Source organism: Elephas maximus, chromosome 24, assembly GCF_024166365.1.
Source record: "Elephas maximus indicus isolate mEleMax1 chromosome 24, mEleMax1 primary haplotype, whole genome shotgun sequence".
NCBI classification, from domain to species: domain Eukaryota; kingdom Metazoa; phylum Chordata; class Mammalia; order Proboscidea; family Elephantidae; genus Elephas; species Elephas maximus.
This window is the reverse complement of record NC_064842.1, coordinates 59,300,162-59,326,332: the sequence shown is the minus strand read 5'-3', so window position 1 is coordinate 59,326,332 and position 26,171 is coordinate 59,300,162. Positions and strand designations below refer to the sequence as shown.

General features: G+C 38.4%; 1 long non-coding RNA gene across 1 annotated transcript in view; it reads left to right on the top strand.

Moving 5' to 3' along the window:
• LOC126066821 (uncharacterized) overlaps positions 1 to 15,234 on the top strand; it is a 37,138-nt gene extending 21,904 nt beyond the window's left edge. Inside the window, exon 3 of the long non-coding RNA XR_007515269.1 lies at positions 15,143 to 15,234. This is a non-coding gene — a long non-coding RNA (uncharacterized LOC126066821). The remainder of the gene's footprint in view (positions 1 to 15,142) is intronic.
• Positions 15,235 to 26,171: the final 10,937 nt, after the last annotated feature.

Sequence of the window (26,171 nt, the reverse complement as noted above, 5' to 3'; positions counted from 1 at the left end):
GCTATATTAGTCTCCACAAGATTGTCTCATTTCTAGTAGAATGAGATCTCCACCAGGAGTTATGATGTTTACTTAATTAGCTTGCCCACAGCAGCAGCCCTTTCCCCAGGGGAATATGAAAAAAAATCCTGAACTAGTCAAATGTGTCTTTCATCTCCCTCCGCGTCCACCCCGCCCAGTTTCAGAAGTCTTCCAATATCTTATAATTTGTAGAGGCTGTAGGAAAATGTAGTTTCCAGGCTGCAACTTTCTAAAGAAGTTTCTGTGGCTTACTGAGCTTACAAATTCTTCAAATGCCCTGTATATGTAAAATGGCTGGTCTCATGGAGCAAATTCCCTAGAGACGGTCCTTGAGGTTTCAGAACATAACGGCATTCCCCTCTTTCATTTAGAAAGCTTTCCAGGGCCATCGCTCTCATGCAGCATCTGCTTCGCCCCATTTCAATCCATGATCAAAATCTAGCAGATACAGTAAAACGGCACTCTTTCCAAGATTGTAGAATAATGATTAAATCTGAGTTGAAACTTGAGACCTAAGTATTAAAGTCAAAATCGTGGTTAGAAATTCCCATAACATTGTTGTTGTTAGGGATCCTATGTACAACAGATCAAAACACTGCTTGGTCCTGTGCCAACCTCACGATCATTGCTATGTTTGAGCCCATCTTTGCAGCCACTGTGTCAATCAATCTCATTGAGGATCTTCCCCCTTTTCACTGTTATGAACCCTAAGTTAAATACAACTGGACTCAGTCAAGAAGTGCCTCAGCATGGATGGTGCTATAGTCATAAAAACCAAAACAACAACAACAAAAAATCATTTCTGTCAAGTAGGTTCAAACTCACAGCAACCCTATACAGCATAGAACTTCTCCACAGGGTTCCGAGGAGCCACTGGTGGATTCAAATTGCTGATCTCTTGTTGAGCAGCCATATCTCTTTTGTTATGAAACACCATAAATCAAAATCCATCCTACCCAACAACGAAAGACATGGGAACGGGTCTTTCTTTACTACGCCTTTTCTTCAAATGGAAGTAAAGAGGAGATTATGTAATGCAACACAAATTAGAAAATTCTAACGTCCAGTCCTTTCTCCAAAGGTTTAAACCACTTAACAGTTGCTCTGATGTCGGTGTCCCCCGTAACCCCTCTCTTTCTCTCATCACCTTATCACCAGTTATTTCTTGCTCTCCTTCTAGCTCTTCTTTCTCCCCAAGCCCTCCATATCCCCTCTTTCAGTCATCCTCCTCCACACTGTGCTGCTCACACTGACCACCTTCAAAGATCACCACTTGTGATATTTGACTGCTCCCAACTTACCAAACCTCCCAAGGAGTATATTATCTCACTTCCTACTAGGACTGTTTTTCTCATCCCCATAGTAAATATATTTCTCTGCTCCCTACAAACCATCCCCTGCCTCGTGTTTTGCTTGCCCCATTTTCTCAACCATACCCAGACCCACCTTCATCCTCAGCCAACAAACTGTAAGCTGTAAACTCCTTGAAAACAGGAATTGACTGATATCTTTATCACCTCCACATTATCAAGTAGATTGTTTTACCTATAATAGAGGCTCCACAAAAAGTTTTTCATAAAAAGTAAATTTTTAATAGAAATTATTATGTATTTTAATTTATGCAAAAAGTAGGAAACATTTGGAATTCAGTGTATTAAATAAGTACGATTGTCCTCCATGCATATGTGAAAATATTTACAGCCAGAGAAGCTATGTATTTGATTTGTTTTCTTTCTATTTTTTTATTCAATTTTATTCCACCTTAAATGGGTATTATGATATGCTTACTGTGACTACTTACAGGGCTGGTAGGAGGTAGAGTTAATTAACATTTGCCGAAAGCTTTAAAATTCTTAGCTTAAGATAGTTTAGGGTTCCAAAATCCCTTTCTTTCAGTATATAATAGTAGTGTAGTTTGTCTATTTACACTGAAAAACGAAGGGCCATAAAGAATGGAAGCACATAAAAGATAGTATGAATGCGACAAACCTTGGGAGCATTTAGTCTTCTGATTTCAGAGATACTCATTCTTAAACAAATTTTGGAAGCATATTTAGAGCAGTGATGACTTTTGAATTATGGAAAAATTTCCTTGAATTACCACTCAGATGTTGGCACAAACCCCAACTATTTTCTATCATGAAGATTTTTGAAATCATCCTAAATAAAGGAGCTGCTTCTGACCAGGTTCATTTAGTGGTTTATGAAAACCAATGCAGTACTTTTCATAAAATAATAATAATAACCTCCAATGAGGTGAATCACAGTATAAAATCTATAAATTACCTGGTAGAGTTTAAATATATATGCACATATCTTAACCTATATCTGGAATGTGTATATGGGATCCACACATGTATACTTATAAATGCCTTTATTAAATCAGGCATTGAGATATACATAATAGAGCATTTGTGATAGAGATATTTACATAAATATAAATAGAAGAAACGGAGAGTTTTCCCCAATGAAAATACATTTTTTACAAGGTTTCTCATTTTGTCAATAAATATCTAGAGATAGAGGTATTATTGCAAATATATATTATATAGTTGATATATAGGTACATAGTGGATACACAGATATATGTGCAAACTCATGATATTTACTTCCACAGTAGCTTCTTGATCACATATAAAATTTTGGAAAAAAATTTAGATGAATCCTCAAAATAATTCAATTTATACAAGAGAAAGAAATAATTAACTGAGTAATAACAAAAACTGTTTACGTTCACATGGTATACCAATGATCCCATGAATCAGAACCAATCCTTTTAGTTGTGTGTTTTTAGGAAACACTGATTTTAAAAAACATTTTTCTAAGAATGGCCTATAAATTTAACATTAGGTTATTGGTAGAAACCTGTTAACTGAATATGTGAAACCAATTTTAAAGGCTTAATTGAGTCTTATAAATGGCACTAACAAAGCGTGTTCTATTATCCTGGCCTCCTGCTGTCCCAGGCCCTACCCTTGACATAAACCCTATTTGGGTTCTCCTCTCCTTCAACTTTCCAGCCTAGTCCATCTTAAGACTGGTTATTACCATGGCTAGAGATGAAATGTTGAAATGTAAGGACATGAAACATCTGTCTCCCTTCATTCCTGTTCAGCTGCTGGTTACAGCCACACCTGTGCAACCAAGCTGATATCTTCTCTTTCCTGATTTCTGTTAACAAAGGAATAAAACAAGGATACCCAGTCCCTTTTACCTCTTGACAACCTTTATCTTAATGACACAATAAAAAACCATTTTGAACCAGATTTTGTTTTCCTCTCAATAAATTTACCAAACCTCTATTTCTTAAAGATGCAATCGATATTGTGTTTCTAGCCTTTACCCATTTGAGTTATCACAAAGTTTTACACAAAGCTTTATCACAAAGCTTCCAGCTTTCAATGACTGCTACTGCAAAGAGGATCTTCTAATCTAACCATTCTCAAAGTTTGTTACAAAGAAGTCTGGTTCCATGGAATGGTAATAAGTGCCAGATGTAAAAATCTTTCTCTACTGCAGCAATTCTCAGAGCTTTTAACGTGTTAATGTGCAGTTCAGTTCTTCAAGAAGGGGATAATCTATGTAGCATTTCCTAGTCTCATTGTCAGAAGGAAACTCTCATATCCATATTATCCATATTAGCATCTCATAGGAATAGTGATTCATGAAAACTCCTTATGGAAACATTGCTTTCAGCAATTATTCTAAAACCAAATATACTGATCTGTCTGCCTCCCTGCTGTTATATTTCTCTTTTACACTCAGCTGGAACATTTAAGCCTCAAAGACAGGCTTAGCGCTACCCTGGATACTGAAAGGGCTGAGATGATACTGAAGGACTGAGATAATTCAACATCAACTCATTTTGCTGCTATTCTTGACCTTTCTGAGTGCTCCAGTTTCTGTCATTGAGCCTCTGCCAAGCTACTAAACTCAAATCTGCAGTGCTCTCCAGCACATAGCTCCAGAGAACAGCTTTCTACACAACTTGACCTTTGAGTTGCTCTTTCAATTTCTTCTCAACTCTACATCTTGGCCAAGAAATCGGGGTCTTCTCTGAATCCTAACTCTGAGGCTGGAGCCCTACCTGCTGCCAACCACAAATTTAGAGCTCCACATATTACATATTCTTCTCTTCTGAAGGGTTCACCTCTTGGTGCTTATACTTGGTACTGACTTTTACCTGTATAGTTGTTGTTGTTAGGTGCTGTCGAGTCAGCTCAAACTCACAGTGACTCCATGTATAACAGAACGAAATGCTGCCCGGTCCTATACCACCTTCACAATCATTGTTATGTTTGAGTTCATTGTTGCAGCCACTGTGTCAATCCACCCTCTTAAAGGTTTTCCCCTTTTTCACTGACAGTCTGTTTTATCAAGTGGGGTCTTTCTCCATGGTTGGGTCCCTCCTGACAACATGTCCAAGGTTTCATCATTCTTGTACAGTTACATATTCCATATAAACTTTGCCATGCTCTTTGATATCAGGATTCCCTTATATGTCTAGATTCTTTCAGCTCCAAGCAGTGGGGTCTGTCTTTAACTTGTACCCTCACTCTGTGGAGCCTGCCTAGGTCCCTGATCTCAGCTATTCTTGGTCACATCTATCCTATAACTGTTTAAACCCCAAGGCATTGTTCTAGCATAGAAGTAGTAGGTTGAAAAAGAAATTTAGCAAACAGAAAAAAGACCATAACTTCTTGTTCTACTTATTTCAGTCAATAGAATATTTTTATTTAAAAATTACACTGGAAAAAACCAGGGTAAAAAAAACTAAGGTAATAGAGGAAGAGCCAAGATGGCAGAATAGATAGATGCTTCCGGTGAGCCCTTTCTACAATAAAGACCCAAAAAACAAGTGAAATAAGTATATTTGTGACAAGCTGGGAGCCCTGAGCATCAAATGCAAGCTTAGACAATGAACTGAGGGGCAAAGGGAAGAAGAGACTGTTCAGAAGTGGAGAGGAGTTACCAGACCTGAATAACGGGGAGCCCTCAGGCACCGTTCCTGGGGTGGCACCGGGCTGGTACTAGCATTCGGCCACAGTTTCCTCAAGGAGAAGCAACCAGCCACACAGCCTACTCATACCTTCAGAACCTGAGGAGAGCGGTGCTCTCGGCAACAGCTAAGTACTTGCATACTTGTGCTCCCCCACCCCCAAGCCGGCTTCAGCGGCTGAATTCCTGGGCCTGAGATAGACCCTGGTGAGCACTTAGAGCCATCCTCCTGGCCTTGGGAAAGGAAAAAAAATACAATTGGGAGGAAAAGATAATTTGCTAGCTCCATTAACCGGGGAAGCTCAGGACAGAAGTGGTTCCTGTCCAGGCATAAACCATCCATGGGCCTTGAGCACATTTCCCTTCTGCATGGACCTGTGTGGGCCTATTTTGGGAGAATAGGCCCTTGTTGGCAAACTCCAACAATTTCAGCTGTGGGGTGGAGAGGTGGATGGTTGACATATGACATTGCTTTGCCTACTAAACAAGGTCTTCACCTACCCAATCAGGGACCTAAGGACTGGTAGCCCCGCTCAGGTCACCCAGCCACCTGTGACAGGGGTCCAAAGATAACTGGTACCTCCCAGTCCTTACAATAAAAACTTTGGGTGTCCATGGTCCCTCTGCACAACCCACCCACCAGCACACTCTAGGGAACAGAGACACGTTTTCCTCAGAGACACTAGGGAGTCAGTTCTCAGCCCCCTGCCTTGTTCAGAGTGTGACCCCTGCTGCAATCAGATACTGGTATGTACATACGCCAATCACGCCTGCCCCCTAAGACTGTAGGACAGAGCCTGGACCACACACTTGATGATCAGCTACCTGGAAACCTGAGCTGAATTCATGCAAGAAAACTGAATAGACTCCTAGACTCATACACCTGATAACAGCTCTAGCCAGCTGGGGATAGGACACCAGAGCTCCCAAGGTGAAAATAATCAAGCTAGCTCACTTAAGCAACCCACAGGGGTATACCAAAACAAAACAAAGCAAGTAGCTATGACACAGTAAGCAAGCATAAGCTAATACAATAACTTATAGATGGCTCAGAGAAAACAGTCAATATAAAGTCCCATAAAGAAACAGACCATGATCACATCAACAGGCTCTCAAAACAAAGAATCCAGGGATCTTCTAGATGAAAGTGCATTCCTGGAATTACCAGATGCAGAATGCAAAAGTTTAATATACAGAACGCTTCAAGACATCAGGAAGGAAATGAGGCAACACGCAGAACAAGCCAAGGAACACACAGATAAAGCAACTGAAGAACTCAGAAAGATTATTCAGGAACATAATGAAAAGTTTAATAAGCTGGAAAAATAAATAGACAGAGAGCAATCAGAATTTCAGAAGATTAAAAATAAAATTACAGAATTAGACAACTCAATAGAAAGTCAGAGGAGCAGAATTGAGCAAAAAGAAGCTAGAATTTCTGAACTTGAAGATAAATCACTTGGCACTAATATAGTGAAGAAAAATAAGATAAAAGAATTTTAAAAAATGAAGAAACCTTAAGAATCATGAGGGACTCTATCAAGAGAAATAGCCTACGAGTGATTGGAGTACCAGAACAGGGAGGGATAACAGAAAATACAGAGAAAATTGTTGAAGATTTGTTGGCAGAAAACTTCCCTGATATTGTGAAAGATGAGAAGATATCTACCCAAGATGCTCATCGAACTCCACATGAGGTAGATAGTAAGAGAAAGTCACCAAGACATATTATAATCGAACTTGCCAAAACTAAAGATAAAAAGAGAATTATAAGAGCAGCGAGAGATAAACAAAAAGTCACCTACAAAGGAGAGCCTATAAGAATACGCTCAGATGACTCGGCAGAAACCATGCAGGCAATAAGGCAATGGGATGACATACTTAAAAAATTGAAGGAAAAAAATTGCTTGCCAAGAATCATATATCCATCAAAACTGTCTCTTAATTACGAAGGTGAAATTAAGATATTTCCAGATAAACACAAATTGAGGGAATTCGTAAAAACCAAACCAAAACTACAACAAATACAAAAGGGAATTCTTTGGTTAGAAAATGAATAATATCAGCTATCAAACCAGGATTAAAACACTGGGCAGAGCAACCAGAAGTCAACCCAGACAGGGAAATCCAAAAAAACAAAGCAAGATTATTAAAAAAAAAAAAACCCAAAACAGGGTAACAGCAATGTTGTTACATAAAAGAAGACGACATAAAAATAATAAAGAGGGACTAAGAAATGTAATCATACACCTTCCTAATGGAGAGGAAGATACGGTGATACAAAGAAATAAAAGTTAGTTTTAAATTTAGAAAAATAGGGGTAAATAATAAGGTAACCATGAAGGAGACAAACTATCCTACTCATCAAAATAAAATACAAGGGGAAAATACAGACTCAGCAGAAACAAAATCAACAACAACAAATATGAGGAAAGGACCATATATAAAGAAAATCTACTCAGCACATAAAATCAAGTGGGAAAAAGAAACTGTCAACAACACACACAAAAAAAGACATCAAAATGATAGCACTAAATTCATACCTATCCATAATTACCCTGAATGGAAATGGACTAAATGCACCAATAAAGAGCCAGAGAGTGACTGACAGAATGGATTAAAAAACAAGATCCCTCGATATGCTGCCTACAAGATACAGACCTTAGAATTAGAGACACAAACAAACTAAAATTCAAAGGATGGAAAAAAATATATATCATGCAAACAACAATCAAAAAACAGCAGGAGTGGCAATATTAATTTCTAACAAAATAGACTTTAAAATCAAATCCATCAGAAAGGATAAGGAAGGACTATCTGATGATTAAAGGGACAATACACCAAGAAGATATAACCATATTAAATATTTATGCACCCAATGACAGGGCTTCAAGGTACATAAAACAAATTCTATCAGCATTGAAAAGTGAGATAGACAGCTCCACAATATTAGTAGGAGACTTCAACAAACCACTTTTGGTGAAGGACAGGGCATCCAGAAGGAATCTCAATAAAGACACGGAAGATCTAAATGCCACAATCAACCAACATGACCTCATAGACATATACAGAACACTCCACCCAACAGCAGCCAACTGTACTTTCTTTTCTAGTGCACATGGAACATTCTCTAGAATAGACCACATATTAGGTCATAAAGCAAGCCTTAGCAGAATCCAAAACATTGAAATATTACAAAGCATCTTCTCTGACCATAAGGCCATAAAAGTGGAAATCAATAAAACGGGAAAAGAAATCAAACACATGGAAACTGAACAATACTCTGCTCAAAAAAAAAAAACTGGATTATAGAAGACATTAAGGATGGAATAAAGAAATTCATAGACTCCAATGAGAATGAAAACACTTCGATCAGAACCTTTGGGACACAGCAAAAGCAGTGCTCAGAGGCCAATTTATATCAATAAATGCACACATCCAAAAAGAAGAAAGGGCCAAAATCAAAGAATTAACCCTACAACTTGAACAAATAGAAAGAGAGCAACAAAAGAAACTCACAGTCACCAGAAGAAAATAAATAATAAAAATAAGAGCTGAACTAAATGAAATAGAAAACAGAAAAACAATTAAAAAAATTAACAAGACCAAAAGCTGGTTTTTTGAAAAAAACAAACAAAATTGATAAACCACTGCCAAACTGACCAAAAAAAAAAACAAGAGAGGAAGCAAATAACCCAAATAAGAAATGAGATGGGCGATATTACAACAGACACAACTGAAATTAAAAGAATCATATCAGATTACTATGAAAAACTATACTCAAACAAATTTGAAAACCTAGAAGAAGTAGATTGAATTCCTAGAAACACACTACCTACCTAAACTAACACAAACAGAGGTAGAACAACTAAATAGGCCCATAACAAGAGATTGAAAAGGTAATCAAAAAACCCAACAAAAAAAAAGCCCTGGTCCGGATGGCTTCATTGCAGAGTTCTACCAAACTTTCAAAGAAGAGTTAACACTACTACTAAAGCTATTTCAGAGCATAGAAAAGGACAGAATACTGCCAAACTCATTCTATGAAGCCACCATATCCCTGATACCAAAACCAGGTAAAGACACCACAAGAAAAGAAAATTATAGACCTATATCCCTCATAAATGTAGTTGCAAAAATCCTCATCAAAATTCTAGCCAATAGAATTCACCAACATATCAAAAAATAATTCACCATGACCAAGTGGGATTCATACCAGGTATGCAGGGATGGTTCAACACTAGAAAATCAATCAATGTACTCCACCACATAAATAAAACAAAAGTCAAGAATCACATTATTTTATCAATTGATGCAGAAAAGGCATTTGACAAAGTTCAACACTCATTCGTGATAAAAACTCTCAGGAAATAGGAATAGAAGGAAAATTCCTCAACATAATAAAGGTCATTTATACAAAGCCAACAGCCAACATCACCCTAAATGGAGAGAGCCTGAAAACATTCTCACTGAGATCAGGAACCAGACAAGGATGCCCTTTATCACCACTCTTACTCAACATTGTGCTGGAAGTCCTAGCCAGAGCAATTAGGCTAGATAAAGAAATAAAGGGCATCCACATTGGCAAGGAAGAAGTAAAAGTATCTCTATTTGCAGATGACATGATCTTATACAGAGAAAACCCTAAGGAATCCTACAGTAAACTACTGAAACTAATAGAAGAGTTCGGCAGAGTATCGGGATACAAGATAAACATATAAAAATCAGTTGGATTCCTCTACACCAACAAAAAGAACATAGAAGAAGAAATCACCAAATCAATACCATTTGCAGTAGCCCCCAAGAAGACAAAATACTTAGGAATAAATCTTACCAGAGATGTAAAAGACTTATACAAAGAAAACTACAGTACACTTCTGCAAGAAACCAAAAGAGAATTACGTAAGTGGAAGAACATAACTTGCTCGTGGATAGGAAGACTTAACATTGTGAAAAGGTCTATTCTACCAAAAGCGGTCTATACATTTAATGCAATTCTGATCCAAATCCCAAGGACATTCTTTAATGTGATGGAGAAACAAATCACCATGTTCATATGGAAGGGAAAGAGGCCCTGAATAAATAAGGCATTACTGAAAAAGAAGAACAAAGTGGGAGGTCTAACTTTATCTGATTTTAGAACCTATTATACCGCCACAGTAGTCAAAACAGCCTGGTACTGGTACAACAACAGATACATGGACGAATGGAACAGAATTGAGAATCCAGACATAAATCCATCCACATATGAGCAGTTGATATTTAACGAAGGCCCCAAAACTGTTAAACGAAAAGACAGTCTTTTTAACAAATGGTGCTGGCATAACTGGATATCCATCTGCAAAAAAATGAAACAAGACCCATATCTCACTCCATGTAAAAAAACTAACTCAAAATGGTTCAAAGACCTGAATATAAAATCTAAAACAGTAAAGATCATGGAAGAAAAAATAGGGACAACGTTAGGAGCCCTAATACATGGCATAAAGAGTATACAAAACATTATAAAGAATGCAGAAGAAAAACCGGATAACTGGGAGCTCCTAAAAATCAAACACCTATGCTCATCCAACGACTTCACCAAAAGAGTGGAAAGACTACCTACAGACTGGGAAAAAGTTTTTAGCTATGACATTTCTGATCAGCACGTGATCTCTCAAATCTACATGATACTGCAAAAACTCAACTTCAGAAAGACAAATAACCCAATTAAAAAATGGGCAAAAGATATGAATAGACACTTCACTAAAGAAGACATTCAGGTAGCTAACAGATATATGAGGAAATGTTCACGATCATTAGCCATTAGAGAAATGCAGATCAAAACTATAATGAGATTTCATCTTACTCCAACAAGGTTGGCATTAATCCAAAAAACACAAAATAATAAATGTTGGAGAGGCTGTGGAGAGATTGGAACACTTCTACACTGCTGGTGGGAACATCAAATGGTACAACCACTTTGGAAATCAACTTGGCGCTTCCTTAAAAGGCTAGAAATAGAACTACCATAAGATCCAGCAATCCCACTCCTTGGAATATGTCCTAGAGAAATAAAAGCCTTTACATGAACAGATATATGCACTCCTATGTTTATTGTAGCACTGTTTACAATAGCAAAAAGATGGAAGCAACCGAGGTGCCCATCAACAGATGAATGGAGAAATGAATTATGGTATATATACACAATGGAATACTACGCACCGATAGAGAATAGTGACGAATCTGTGAAACATTTCATAACATGGAGGAACCTGGAAGACATTATGGTTAGTGAAATTAATCAGTTGCAAAAGGACAAATATTGTATAAGACCACTATTATAAGAACTTGAGAAATAGTTTAAACTGTGAAGAAAACATTCTTTTGTGGTTACGAGAGGGGGGAGGGAGGCAAAGTAGGAGAGGGGCATTCACTAATTAGATAGTAGATAAGAACCACTTTAGGTGAGGGGACAGACAGCACACAATATGGGGGAGGTCAGCACAATTGGACTAAACCAAAAGCAAAGAAATTTCCTGAATGAACTGAATGCTTTGAAGGTCAGCGTATCAGGGGCAGGGGTCTGGGGACCATGGTTTCAGGGGACATCTAAATCAATTGGCATAATAAAATCTATTAAGAAACATTCTGCATCCCACATTGAAGAGTGGCGTCTGGGGTCTTAAACACTAGCAAGCAACTGGTCTCAACCCACCTGGATCAAAGGAGATTGAAGAACACCAAGGACGCAAGGTGATTACGAGACCAAGAGACAGAAAGAGCCACGTGAATCAGAGACTACATCATCCTGAGACCAGAGGAACTAGATGGTGCCCGACTACAACCGATGACTGCCCTAACAGGGAACACAACAGAGAACCCCTGAGGGAGCAGGAGAGCAGTGGGATGCAGACCCCAAATTCTCATAAGACTAGACTTAATGGTCTGACTGAGACTAGAAGGACCCCGTGATCATGGCCCCCAGACTTTCTGTTGGCCCAGGACAGGAACCATTCCCGAAGCCAACTCTTCAGACATGGATTGGACTGGACAGTGGGTTGGAGTGCGATGCTGGTGAGAAGTGAGCTTCTTGAATCAGGTGGACACTTGAGACTATGTTGGCATCTCCTGCCTGGAGGGGAGATAAGAGGGTGGAGGGGGTTAGAAGCTGGTGAAATGGGCACGAAAAGAGAGAGTGGAGGGAGAGAGTGGGCTGTCTCATTAGGGGGAGTGTAATTGGGAGTGTGTAGCAAGGTGTATATGGGTTTTTGTGTGAGAGACTGACTTGATTTCTAAACTTTCACTTAAAGCACAATAAAAATTTATTAAAAAAAAAACTAAGGTAATAGAAATGACGGTAACATTAAATATTATCCTACTGGTTGTTTTAATTCAACAAATTTTGCTCAAAACCTTTTTCTATATTATAGGAGATGTCCAAATTCTTTCTGGAGTATAAGAGTATTCTCAAAATTAAACAAATTGTCAGTTTGGAAATGTAGTATAAAAACTTCTCAAAAGAGCTTCCACATTTTTCCCTCAAAGTGTGGGAATTTTGAAACAGTTATCTTATTTCCTTCCACATAAGATCCCCAGACATTGATTCTACACAAAAATAATAATATGTTCAAAAAAAAAAAAACCATCTGAGAAATTGTGAGCTTTGAATTAAAAATGTCTTTTAAATATTCAGAAATAATTAGCAGTATTTTTGAAACTTTCCTTAAACTAAGACCAATTTCTAGGATAAGACAATGCAACTAACACTATGTCAAAACAAAATGTTTTCTCCCTGGTTATTAATCAATCGAAAATGATTAGAAGGGATCATTTTACCTAGGATAGCTTATCTTTCCCAAACCAAATGTAGCCTTCCAAAATCCAAAAATCAGTGGCCTTTGAGTCGATCCTGACTCATAGCAATCCATGTGTGCAGAGTAGAACTGCTCCATAGGGTTTTCAAAACTGTGACCTTTCAGAAGAAGATCATCAGGCATGTCTTCCAAGGCACCTCTGGGTGGGTTATAACCTCCAACCTTTCAACTAGTAGTAGAGGGCTTAACCATTTGCATCACTCAGGGACTCCCTACTTATGACTACTTCCTTATATTTCTCAATTTCCTCAGTCTTGGTTCTTACCATAGTATCTCAGAAGTCAGACCATTCACGTCTTGGCATAGTAGAATGACAATTATTAACAGTGCCAAATTGGCAAACACTATTCTCTATTTTGTAAAACACATGTAGGGTTGGTTTGCTTATTAGTAGCTCCAGGATAAAATTAACTTTTTATCAAGTTACATGCTACTATAATAACCTGCTGCCTTCATCATTTAGTGTTGCTATAACAGAAATACCACAAATGGATGGCTTTGACAAAGAAGTTTATTCTCTCACAGTCCAGTATGCTAGAAGTCCAAATTCAGGGTGCCAGCTCCAGGGGAAGGCTTTCTCTCTCTGTCAGCTCTGGAGGAAGGTCCTTGTCATCAGTCTTCCCTTGGTCTGGGAGCATCTCAGTGCAGGAACCTTGGGTCCAAAGGACATGCTCTGCTCCCAACACTGCTTTCTTGGTGGTATGAGGTCCCTAACTCTCTGCTTACTTTCCTTTCTTTTTATCTCTTCAGAGATAAAAGGTGGTGCAGGTCACACCCCCGGGAAATTCCCTTTATATTGGATCAGGGATAAGACCTGGTAAGGGTGTTACAATCTGAACCTAATCTCTTTAACATAAAATTGCAATCACAAAATGGAGGACAACATAGAATACTGGGAATCACGGCCTAACCAAGTGAACACACACATTTTTGGGGGGACATAATTCAATCCACGACACCCGCATTATCTGAGCATTAAGGAATCTGGGTTGCTAGTGGCAGGCCAGGAGAGAAAGGAGAAAGATCCAACACTGTGTAGGGTCAGGCTGGGTCTATGAGGGATGGCTCACATCCAAATCACAAGATCTGAGAGAAGATGACAAACAGAAGTTCAATTTGAACGAGAGAAAAATAAAATCATGTTTATTTTGAAATTTTATAAGATGCTATTATTAGTGAAATACTATTATTAGTGAGATCCTCTTCTCTTTAATAATTTTTTTCCAAAAATTATCTTATGAAGGAACAGCACTGATTTCACAAAGGAAATAACAACCGATCTGGTCATTGACTAACGAGTAGGGGCTCTATTTTTCTAGAGCAAAATGCGAGGAAGAACATTCAGGAAGAACATTTATGTTCACAGCCACAGAGATGAGGGCATGAGGTTGTTCAGAACTGGAGGAAATCTGTTTAACTGCAGCACAAGTATTACTGAAGTGAACAGCAGGAAATATTTTATACAGTGCACCTAATTATGTTTGACTTAAGATGCCTCAGATCTACGTTTCCTGATTGCCTTCTTTAATACAGTTGGGAAGGTGTTGTTTTTTAAACCTGTCACATTGCCAATTGTAACTCTTACTTCAAATAAATGCAGACAAAAACTCAATTCATGCCCATTGTGTCCCTTATTAAGAGAGTTCATAGGAGACAGATATCAAAATATGTTTTAATAACAATGATCACAAAAATCAATTATGGAAGTAAATAAAATCACAATGTACTTTTTCCATGCATACTATTTATTGAGAAACATGAAGCACTCTAGATGTACAAGTAGTTTTTATTCCATGAGAGATTCTGGTCTGAAATGTTAATACACATTCTTAAATTGTTTGTGTTTTTCCCTTCTTATTTCTTCCAACACAAATGAAAGTAATATCTTACCGTGCCTATTTATTTAAAAATGCAAAGCTCCCAGATTGAAGAAACAGTTGAAGCAGATTTCTGAGACTAAGAACATCTTTTTAGAAGTTGCCTCAATGATGTAAAAGAAATCCAGAAAGAATACCTGTCAGGATTGGTTGAAGGGAATAAAAAGCTTTGTATAATGCTGGAACTTTAAAATAAGTCCAGTCCCAAAATTTACTTTAATTGATCATTTTCAGTGAGTGCTCTCTCCCCCACCTAACCAGCACCGTTGAACCAACATAGCATACGTGCACATGCATTTACCCAAACAAACATATATGCCACTTCTAGGCCTGGCTGCTACTCTCCCTCCCCACAGACCTTCACACACTCTCTCTTCCATCCTTTGGCAGCCAGATGCAGAAAATCCAGTGAAGACTCAAAAATCTACAGCCTACCAAAGAATCTACACAGAAGGAGCCTAGGTCCTTGAATGACTGCATGGAATAGAATCTCCAACCCATTCCTGATACCTACAGTATTATGACTCAAGTAAGAAATAAATCTTTATTGGATGATGTTGTTATTATTTACCTTAACAGAAAGTGTCTCTCCATTTTAAATTTTGCTAGTTAAGATTAAATTATCCCAGGGAGGTTGAGCCAGTTTACACACTCACCAAGAATACATTGGAGGGCATGTTTAGCCACCATCCCTAAAATGACATTGATAGATTAGATAAGCTCTTTATCTTTCCCAGTTTGGTAGGTAAAATTGTATTGTATTTGTCTTATTTATCTAGTGATTTTATAACAGAAATACCACAAGTAGGTGGCTTTAACAAAATTTCTCAATTTGGGAAGCTAGAAATCGGAATTCAGGGTGCCAGCCCTAGGGGAAGGTTTCTCTCTCTCTCTTGTGTTTGGAGAAAGGTCCAGGTTTCTTTTGAGCTTCTACTCCTGGATGATCTTCATGTGGCTTGACACCTACCTTCCCCCATCTCTGCTTACTTGCTTGCTTGTTTAATCTCTTTTATATCTCAAAAGAGATTAACTAAAAATACACCCTACACTAATCTTGCCTCCCAAATGAGATTATAACCACAGGCATAGAGGTTAGGACTTACAATACATATTTTTGAGGGATGTAATTCAATCTCTAACAGTATTGTAGCATTGATTTGTATTTTTTATATTGTAATGAGATGACTATCTTTTCATGGTCTTAAAAACTATAAAGATTTCATTATATTTTATGTTCTGTGTTCATTTTATACATTGTCAGTAGTTTTTCTTATTGATTTTTAAATGCTCATGATGTAGTAAAACACTTAACACTATGTTGTATGTGTGGCAAATATTTTTGCTAGTTTGTCCTTTAATTTTGTTTATCATGTTTTTTACCATAGAAAATATTATAATTTTTGTTAATGTACTTATCAATTTTTTTCTTCTATGGTTTATGTATTTTGTGCCATGTACAGAAAAATTCTCTCTGTTCAGAGTTATTTATTTTAATATCCTATTTTTCTTTTTAGATCTTTTGTTCCAGATATCTAATGGTGAAGAACAAATCACCCCCAAACTTTGTGGCTTAAAACAACGACCATCATTTTATCATTGTTTCTAATGGTTCTGAAGATTGCCTGGCCTCAGCCGGTGGTTCTCGCTTAGGACTTCTCATAGAGTTGAAGTCATACAGTGTCTGGAACTGGAGTCACCTCAAGGGCTTCCTCACTCATGCGTCTGATAGCTGATTCTAGCTCTTGGCTAAGACCTCTGCTGAGGCCCTCAGCCAGCACTCCTACACGTGGACTTATGTGGCCTGAGCTTCCTCTCAGCTTGGTGGTTGAGTTTCAAAAGCAAGTGTCTCAAATGAGAGAAAGTAGAAGAGTTCAGTTTCTTAAAGATCATAATCTATTGGTCAAGAAATCGCAGAACCCGTATTCAGGATGAAGAATACAGACTTCACATTTTGATATGTACTATACCAGCTGCAGTTGAGTTGACTCCAAATCATGGGCACCCCATATGTGTCAGAATAGGGTTTTCAATGACTGATTTTTCAGAAGTAGGTTGTAAGACTTTTCTTCTGAGGCCCCTCTGGGTAGGCTCACCTTTGATTAGCAGTTGAGCAGTTGAGTAGTTAACTCTTGGTGCCTCCCAATGACTCCACTGTATGTTTTCATTTATTAAGTATATAATTGACCCATTGGAAATTTTTTTAGTTTCAGGAGGGAGTTCCTAATATTTTTTCCTGATGGCTTGTTAGTTTTCTGAACATCATTTATTAAATAATGTTTTCCTTACTATCTTAGTTTCCTAGGGCTGCTGTAACGAAAATACTACAAACGAGTGACTTTGAAGAAGAGAAATTTATTTTCTCACAGTTCAGGAGGCTAGAAGTCTGAATTGAGGACCTCTGCTTTAGGGAAAGGGTCTTTCCGTTGGCTCTGGGGGAAGATCCTTGTCTCTTTCAGTGTCAGTATCCCCTGCATTCTTTAGCTCTTTGACAATCTTCAGGAGGCATCTGTCTTCCGTTTGTGCTTACTTCCATGTCTAATCTATGCTCTTTTATAACTCAGAAGTGATTAGGTTTAGGGCACACCCTACACTGATATAGCCTCATTAACATAACAAAGAAAATCCTATACTCAAACAGGATTACATCCATAGAAACAGGGGTTAGGATTCCCACAAGTACTTTGGGGGAACACAATAAAATCCATGACACTCACTGACTTACATCTGAACTACATGTAGTATCCCCATATGTGCTTGGGTCTCTCCTTGGACTTCCTCTTCCGTTCTGTTGGTGGGGTGCTGGTGGTGGTAGAGGTCATCACGCTGTTCTCTGATGAGGATAACTCTCGCTGCTTAAAGCCTTTTATGTATGTTAACTCATCTAGCCCCTTACCAACATCTATGAGATTAATATTATTTTAATATCCAGATAAAAAAGTAGGGAAAAGACAGAAACAGTAGGTAATTTCCACAAAATCCCACAGCCAGTAAGTGGCAGAGACAGGATATAAATCTAGGCAACCTACCTCAAGCCCACACTTCCAAGCACTGGGCTGCTCTAATCCACCAATGCACATGCCAGTCTTTCATTCTACATTGTCCTAACTAATATTGCATTAATCTCTGCCTAAAGAATTATCCTGTTACATGTTTATTTTTTCCATATACACAATGCAATTAGCCTGACTGGTTTTGCTAGGTGTCTTCAAGTTGGCCCTGACTCATTGTGACCCCATGCGCAAAGGAACTGCCCAGTCCTGTGCCAACCATGTGATCCGTTGTGGATCAGTGCATTGTGAGCCATAAGGTTTTTATTGGCTGATTTTCAGAAGTAGATTGCCAGGCCTTTCTTCCTGGCCTTTCTTAGTCTGGAACCTCTACCGAAACCTGTTCAGCATCATAGCAACACTCAAGCCTCCACTGACAGGTGGTAGATCTGCATGAGGCCCATAGGCTTGGATTCCAACCTGCACCTCCTGACAGAAGGTGAGAATTCTACCATTGAGCCACTATTAGCCCCATAAGTTTGATTAGTTCCCCTCCAAAATCATTTTGGTATTTTGGACAAAAATAGAAATTATTTTGGGGAGTGTTCACTTCTTCGTAGTATTGAGTATATTCGTATATTTATCCATTTCTAAATCTCTTTTAAAAACAGAACTTTTTTCTCAGTGTGTCAAATTTCATTTGATATACTATTCCCTTATGTCAGACAATTAGGATATAAAAAGTATCCTCATTTTTCTCAAGGAGAATAAATGTACAATAGTCTTAAGGGAAAAGCAATTCAAAGAGCATCATCAGGAATGTGGTAGACAAAGCTGTGAAGGAGGCAAAGTATACACCCAAGTCTACACACTTTCTTCAATCTCTCTTCATTTCTAGTGTGCCTTATCTGAGCATCCCACCATTGGGTCCTGGCCACCGTGGGCCTGCACACAGTATCACATTCTCTTTTTCCTGCCCCATACTATTTCCATTCCACTAATACTCTTCCGAATCTCATCCTCTTTTCCTTTACAAAGCACACAAGTTAAGAGCTTGTAATTTCTCAAGCCCATCCATGTTCACATGTGTACAGGAGAAGTCTAGAGTGGGAAATGACTTCCAAAAGAACATACCACTTCACACCAGGATACGTATGTTTAAATGGACCATTTCTCACAGAAATGCCTTTACTTTTGTGGTCTTGCCAAGATATGTGAGGAGGCAGGAAGAAAGTATTTGCAGGTGGGCAGGGCCTTGTGGCACCTTCATACTCTTCTACAGCAGCTGCACCTGTAGCAGGCCCAGTCAAAGCTTCTCCATGCTTGTGTATTTTCACATCAAAATATAGGCAAGAAACACGCTTATCCTCAAAAAAGTCATGCCATTAATAACTTTAAACTTCTATTCATACATTTTCCATACAAAAAACTGATGGATTTCAAAGTAAAATGCATATTAGGTTACCTCAGACAGAGAAAGTGGAGTCACAATGCTGTGTGATTTAAAAAACAAACAAACAAAAGCAGACTTCCTAGGAAGTCATTATCTATATATGCCACCCTGTGCATACACATACATGCTACTTCCAAGCCACCATCCAACTAAACGCAGGTTTTCGATTTTTGCTTTGTTGTTGTTGTTTCTGAAAACCTTTTCTCCTGAGTAATCCTTCAAGATCAGCCTTATACATTGTTACTTGGGGCTGCATGCTTTCTGTCAGAAGTTTTCTGCCAGGTCAAACTCTCATAGTAAGAAAATAGCACTTTATAAGTGAAGACCTCAATGTCTTGACTCCCAGTCATTGCTTCTGTCTGCTGCTTCAGGCAGCCTCCAACTTGACTGTGATTTGTCTGGTTCAAACATAATATATGCACAGCTTCCACTGACAACAACATGGAGTGTCCTTACCAAAAACAGTCCTTTGTTTCTCAAAATGAAAATATACCACTGTTTCATTAAAACAAAATTTGGTGGTCCCTTTTTATATCAAACTCTTTAGTCCTATAATTCTTTATTTATATCAAGGCGTATCCAGGAACTAAAGGGTCAAAATTCTAATTTTTAATAAAACAGTGTGTATCAGCAATCTTGATTCAATAAGAAAAGTATCTGGGGATGGAGGGTATACAACACACAAGTGTGCACATCACTTCGATCATTATGGAGCCCCTGGATGGTGCAAAAATTTAGCGTGCTTGGCTCCTAACCAAAAGGTTGGAGGTTTGAGTTTATCCAGACGCATCTCTGGAGAAAAGCCTGGTGATCTACTTCCAAAAAATTAATCACTGAACACCTTATGGAGCACATTTCTGCTCTGACACACATAGGGTCGTCATGAATCAGAGAGAACTTGAGGGCAACTCTTGGTGGTGATAAGGTAATGGAGACAGAAAAAGATTATTCCTAGTTTGACAGAAGGGATAAGAAAGAGGGGCTTGTCAAAAGTCATACAACCATGCCTCCATTACTATTCCCTTTTCAACTGCTGGCCCCACAAAGAAAGAGACTGAAAATGGACTTGAATCCATCATCATGCCAATTATCAATGTTTAAGAGAAACTACATGCATCCAACAAAAATTTAATCTCTCTTACACTGAATTATGACAGGTTTTACCTAAAATGCTCACAGGCACAAAAGAAACATTTCTGGATAAAGAGGAATAATTCAATAATAATGCAGTCCCCTGTAAAAGTTGCAGTTTGACAGATTGTTATTAAAGTTAACATACTTGAGTTTTTTAAAGATAGTCTGATTTTTGCCCATTAGATGAGTACTTAATAATGCTCATGATGAGTCGTGATATCCTGACTCGTGATACCCTGTAAATGGTTGACAGCATGTATTAAGTCCCGAGGTAAAATCTATATCTGTATAACCATCCCACTCAATAAGAAAATTGTCTTTGCTTTTAATATATTATAATTTATACATCAGAATTTTTTTTTAACAATGCACTCTTAATTTTGTCACTGTATATGCTTCTTACACAGACTTTTCCACCTCCATAGAAATAATTCCCATCATCCCAGATGCTCAGCCCAAAAACTTTGGACAGGTATCCTTGACTTCTCTTTCTGCCATATCTATTTTATCAGCAATTCTAGAAGACACCTGTCTTGGAAATACACTCAGACTCTGCACCCCACCACCACTACCTTTGCCACCAACTTCCGCCAAGTCACCATTTGATAATGGGAAAGGGAAGGAGGTTAGACTGTTTTAATTACCTCCCAAACCAATTTCCTTACTTCTACTATTGCCCTTGCATTCATTGTTTGCAGAATAGCAAGAGCCCCTGTGTTAAAATACACTCAGATCAGATCACTCCTTGGCTTGAAAACTTCTCATGGTTTCTTTATCACTTGGAGAAAATTCCGGAGTCTTTACACCAGACTATAAGAACCTTGTCTCTGACAACTGTCACCCTTAGTCACTCCTCTAGAACCTTAGACAAGCCAACCCTCCTCTCATCACTCAGCAGAGCATTTGCACTCACTGTTCCCTTGAACTGTTATGCTCTCCCCAAAGATATCTGCTTGGATTGCTCCCTCCTTACTTTAGGTAACTGTCCTTTCTGACCAACTTATGTTAAACTTTATATACCTACTGTCATTCTTCTATCAACTTAACCTGATTTATATGTCATCATATAATTTTCAACTCCTAATGTAGTACATATTTACTTATTTGCTTTGTTTGGTCAGTCTCATTCCTCCAGGCGTCAGTAGAGCTTCTAGACTGAGACAGAACAGGAAGAAGAACCTGGTAGCCTACTTCTGAAAAAATTGGCCAGTGAAAACCTTATGAATAGCAGCAAAACATTGTCTGATATAGTGCCAAAAGATGGGCCCCTCAAGTTAGAAGGCACTCAAAATTCAACTGGACAAGAGCTGCCTCCTCAAAGTAGAGTTGACCTTAATGATATGAATGAAGTAAAGCTTTTGGGATCTTCATTTGCTGATACAGTACAACTCAAGATGAGAAGCAGCTGCAAACATCCATTAATAATCAGGATAGGAAATGAACGAAATATGATCCTAGGAAAATTGGAAGTCATCAAAAATGAAATCGAATGCATAAAGATCAATATCCAAGGCATTAGTGTGCTGAAATGGACTGGTATTGGTCATTTAGAACGAGATAATCATATGGTATACTATGCCTGAAAAGACAAATTGAAGAGGAGAGGTGTTGCATTTATTGACAAAAAAATATTTCAAGATCTATCCTGAAGTACAGTGTTGTCAGTGACAGAATAATATCCATATGCCTACAAGGAAGACCAGTTAATACAACTATTATGCAAATTTACACACCAACCACTAACACCAAAGATGAAGAAACTGAAGATTTTTACCAACTTATGCAGTTTGAAATTGATCAAACATGCAAATCAGGATACATTGATAATTACTGGTGATTAGAATGTGAAAATTGGAAAAAAAGAAGGATCAGTAGTCAGAAAATATGGCCTTGGTCATAGAAACAAAGCCAGAGATCTCATGATAGAATTTTGCAAGACCAATGACTTCATTGCAAACACCTTTTTTCAACAACATAAACAGCAACTATATACATGGATCTCACCAGTGGAAAACACAGAAATCAAATCAACTATATCTATGGAAAGAGACAATGGAAAAGCTCATCAGTCAGAACAAGGCCAGGGGTTGACTGCGGAACAGTCCATCAATTGCTCATATGCAAATTCAAGTTGAGGGTGAAGGTTAATTAAAACAAGTCCACAAGAGCTAAAATATAACCTTGAATATATTTCACCTGAATTTGAGGACCATCTCAAGAATCAATTTGACACATTGAACACTAATGACTAAAGATCAGACGAGTTGTGGAATGATATCAAGGACATCATACATGAAGAAAGCAAGAGGTCATTAAAAACACAGGAAAGACAGAAAAGATCAAAATGGATGTCAGAAGAGACTCTGAAACTTGCTTTTAAACATACAGTAGCTAAAGTGAAAGGAAGAAATGATGAAGTAAAAGAACTTAACAGAAGATTTCAAAGGGCAGACCTAGAAGACAAAGTATTGTTTTAGCTAGTGCTACTATAAAAAAAAATACCACAAGTGGATGGCTTTAACAAAGAGAAATGTATTTCCTCACAATAAAGTCAGCTAAAAGTCCAAATTCAGGGCTTCTGCTTCATGGAAAGGCTTTCTCTCTCTGTCGACTCTACAGAGGACCTTCTTGCTCATCAACCTTCCCCTGGACTAGGAGCTTCTCCACACAGGAACCCCAGGCCCAAAGGATGCACTCTGCTTCCAGCACCCGTTTCTTGGTGATACGAGATTCTCCCATCTCTCTACTCATTCCCTCTTTTATATCCCAAAAGAAACCGGCTGAAGACACAATCCAATCCTGTAGATTGAGTCCTGCAGCTACAAGCCAAAATGTCAGCAGTTCGAATTCACCAGGCAGTCCTTGGAAACCATATGGGACAGTTCTACTCTGCCCTATTGGGTCGCTGTGAGTAGGAATCAACTTGGTGGCAATGGGTTGGGTTTGGTTTGGTCATCAACTCAACTGCCACCATCCCCCTTCATTAACATCACAGAGGCAGGATTTACAACACACAGGAAAAATCACATCAGATAATAATCACACAGTACCAGGAATCATGGCCCAGGCAAACTGATACACACATTTTGGACAGACAAAATTCAATCCATGACAAGTATTATGGTGAAAAGTGCAAAGAGCTGGCATAAGAAAACCAAAAGAATACACTTGACATTTCTCAAGCTGAAAGAACGGAAGAAAAAATTCAAGCCTCAAATTGCAATATTGAAGGATTCTACAAGGAAAATATGAAATGACACAGGAAGCATGAAAATAAGGTGGAAGGAATACACAGTGTCACTGTACAAAAAAGAATTCATTGTCATTCAACCATTTCAAAAGGTAGCATATGATTAAGAGTCAATGGTATTAAAGGAAGAAGTCCAAAATGCACTGCAGGCACTGGCAAAAAACAAGGCTCTAGGAATTGACGAACACCAATTGAAATGTTTCAATAAACGGATGCAGTGCTGGAGGTACTCACTCATCTGTGCCAAGAAATTTGGAAGACAGCTACTTGGCCAACCGACAAGAAGAGATCCATATTTGTGCCCATTTCAAAGAAAGGTGATACAACAGAATGCAGAAATTATCAAACAATATCATTAATATCACAGGCAAGTAAAATTTTGCAGAAGATAAGTTAAAGGCAGTTGCAGTAGTACACGGACAGGAAACTACCAGAAATTCAAGCCAGATTCAGAAGAGGACATGGAACCAGGGATATCATTGCTGATGTCAGATGGATCATGGCTGAAAGCAGAGAATACCAGAAAGATGTTTACCAGTGTTTTATTGACTGTGAAAAGGCATACGACTGTGAGAGTCATAATAAATTATGGATAACATTTCAAAGAATGGGAATTCCAGAACACTTAATTGTGCTCATGCGGAACCTGTACATAGACCAAGAGGCAGTTGTTCCAACAGAACAAGGGGATACTGCATGGTTTAAAATCAGGAAAGGTGTGCATCAAGGTTGTATTCTTTCACCATACTTATTCAATCTGTATGCTGAGCAAATAATCTGAGAAGCTGGACTGTATGAAGAAGATTGGAGGAAGATTCATTAACAACCTGCAATATGCAGATGACACAACCTTGCTTGCTGAGAGCAAAGAGAACTTGAAGCACTTACTGATGATCAAAGACTACAGCCTTATGTATGGATTATACCTCAACATAAAGAAAACAAAAAATCCTCACAAATGGACCAATCAGCAACATCATGATTAAGAAAATATTGAAGTTGTCAAAGATTTTCTTTTACTTGGATCCAAAATCAACACCCATGGAAGCAGCAGTCCAGAAATTCAATGCGTATTTCATTGACAAATCTCCTGCAAAAGACCAATTTAAAGTGTTGAAAAACAAAGATACTACTTTGAGGACTAAGGTGCGCCTAACCCAAGCCATGATATTTTCAATTGCCTCATGTGCATGTGAAAGCTGGACAATGAATAAAGAAGGTCAAAGAAGAATTGATGCCTTTGAATTATGGTGTTGGTGAAGACTATTGAATACACCATGAACTGCCAAAAGAATGAACAAGTCTGTCTTGGAAGAAGTACAGCCAGAGTTCTCTTTTGAAGAAAGGATGGCAAGACTAAGTCTTTGTACTTTAGATGTATTATCAGGAGGGACCAGTCCCTGAAGAAAAACATTATGCTTGGTAAGGTCAGTAAAAAACAAGACCCTTGACCACATGGATCAACACAGTGGCTGCAACAATGGGAACTGATTGTGTGGTACCTAACAACAACAACAAATGTTTGTCTGATGACTGAATGTACGAGCTTTTCTCTATCTGTCCTATGTATTTATTTGTATGTCAACCTACACCTATGCCTTTCATTTCTTATATATAACATGTATGCTAATATGTATCATTTCATCTCACAGTAATGACCTACTTTTTACAGAGTTTCATATGAATTGAAGGAGCCCTGGTGGCGCAGTGGTTAAGCTAAGCACCCAGCTGCTAACTGAGAGGTCAGTGGTTCAAACTCACCAGCTGTTCCATGGAAGAACGATGTGACTATCTGCTTCTGTAAAGAATTACACCCTTGGAACTCCACCGGGAAGTTCTCCTCTGTACTATAGGGTTGCTATGAGTTGAAAGTGACTCAACAGCAACAGGTTTTTGGCTTTATATGAACCGAACCTCTTGTATACGTTGCAGAATTAGGCAATGTTAGTAAATATTAATCCATTTTCAATCACAGATTCCAAGGTTTGGTGCTGATGTACAACCTTGGGAATGTTTATCCACCAAAGGATACATTCCACAGCAGCCAGTGCAGTGTCTCTCCAAATATGTGTCCCAGACTTCCTGTTGTCCACAATTTTCTTTTGTTGGTGGAAATTTAAAATTAATATTGTCTTGGTCATCTAGTGCTGCTCTAACAGAAATACCAAAGAGAAATTTATTTTCTCACAGCCTACTAGGCTAGAAGTCCAAATTCAGAGCTTCAGCTCCAGGGAAAGGCTTTCTTTCTCTGTTGGCACTGGAGGAACGTCCTTGTCATCAGTCTTCCCCTGGACTAGAAGCTTCTCCATACAGGAGCCCCGGGTCCAAAGGACGTGCTCTGCTCCCGGCACTGCTTTCTTGGTGGTATGAGGTCCCCTTGTCTCTCTGCTTGCTTCTCCCTTTTATATCTCAAAAGAGATTGGCTCAAAACACAATTCAGTCTTGCAGAAGTAGTCCTGCCTCACTAACACAACTGCCACCCATCCCCTCTCATTAACACCGTAGAGGCAGGATTTATAAAAAAAAAAAAAAAAAAAAAATTTTAACATATAGGAAAATCAGACAATTCTGGGAATCATGGCCCAGCTAAACTCA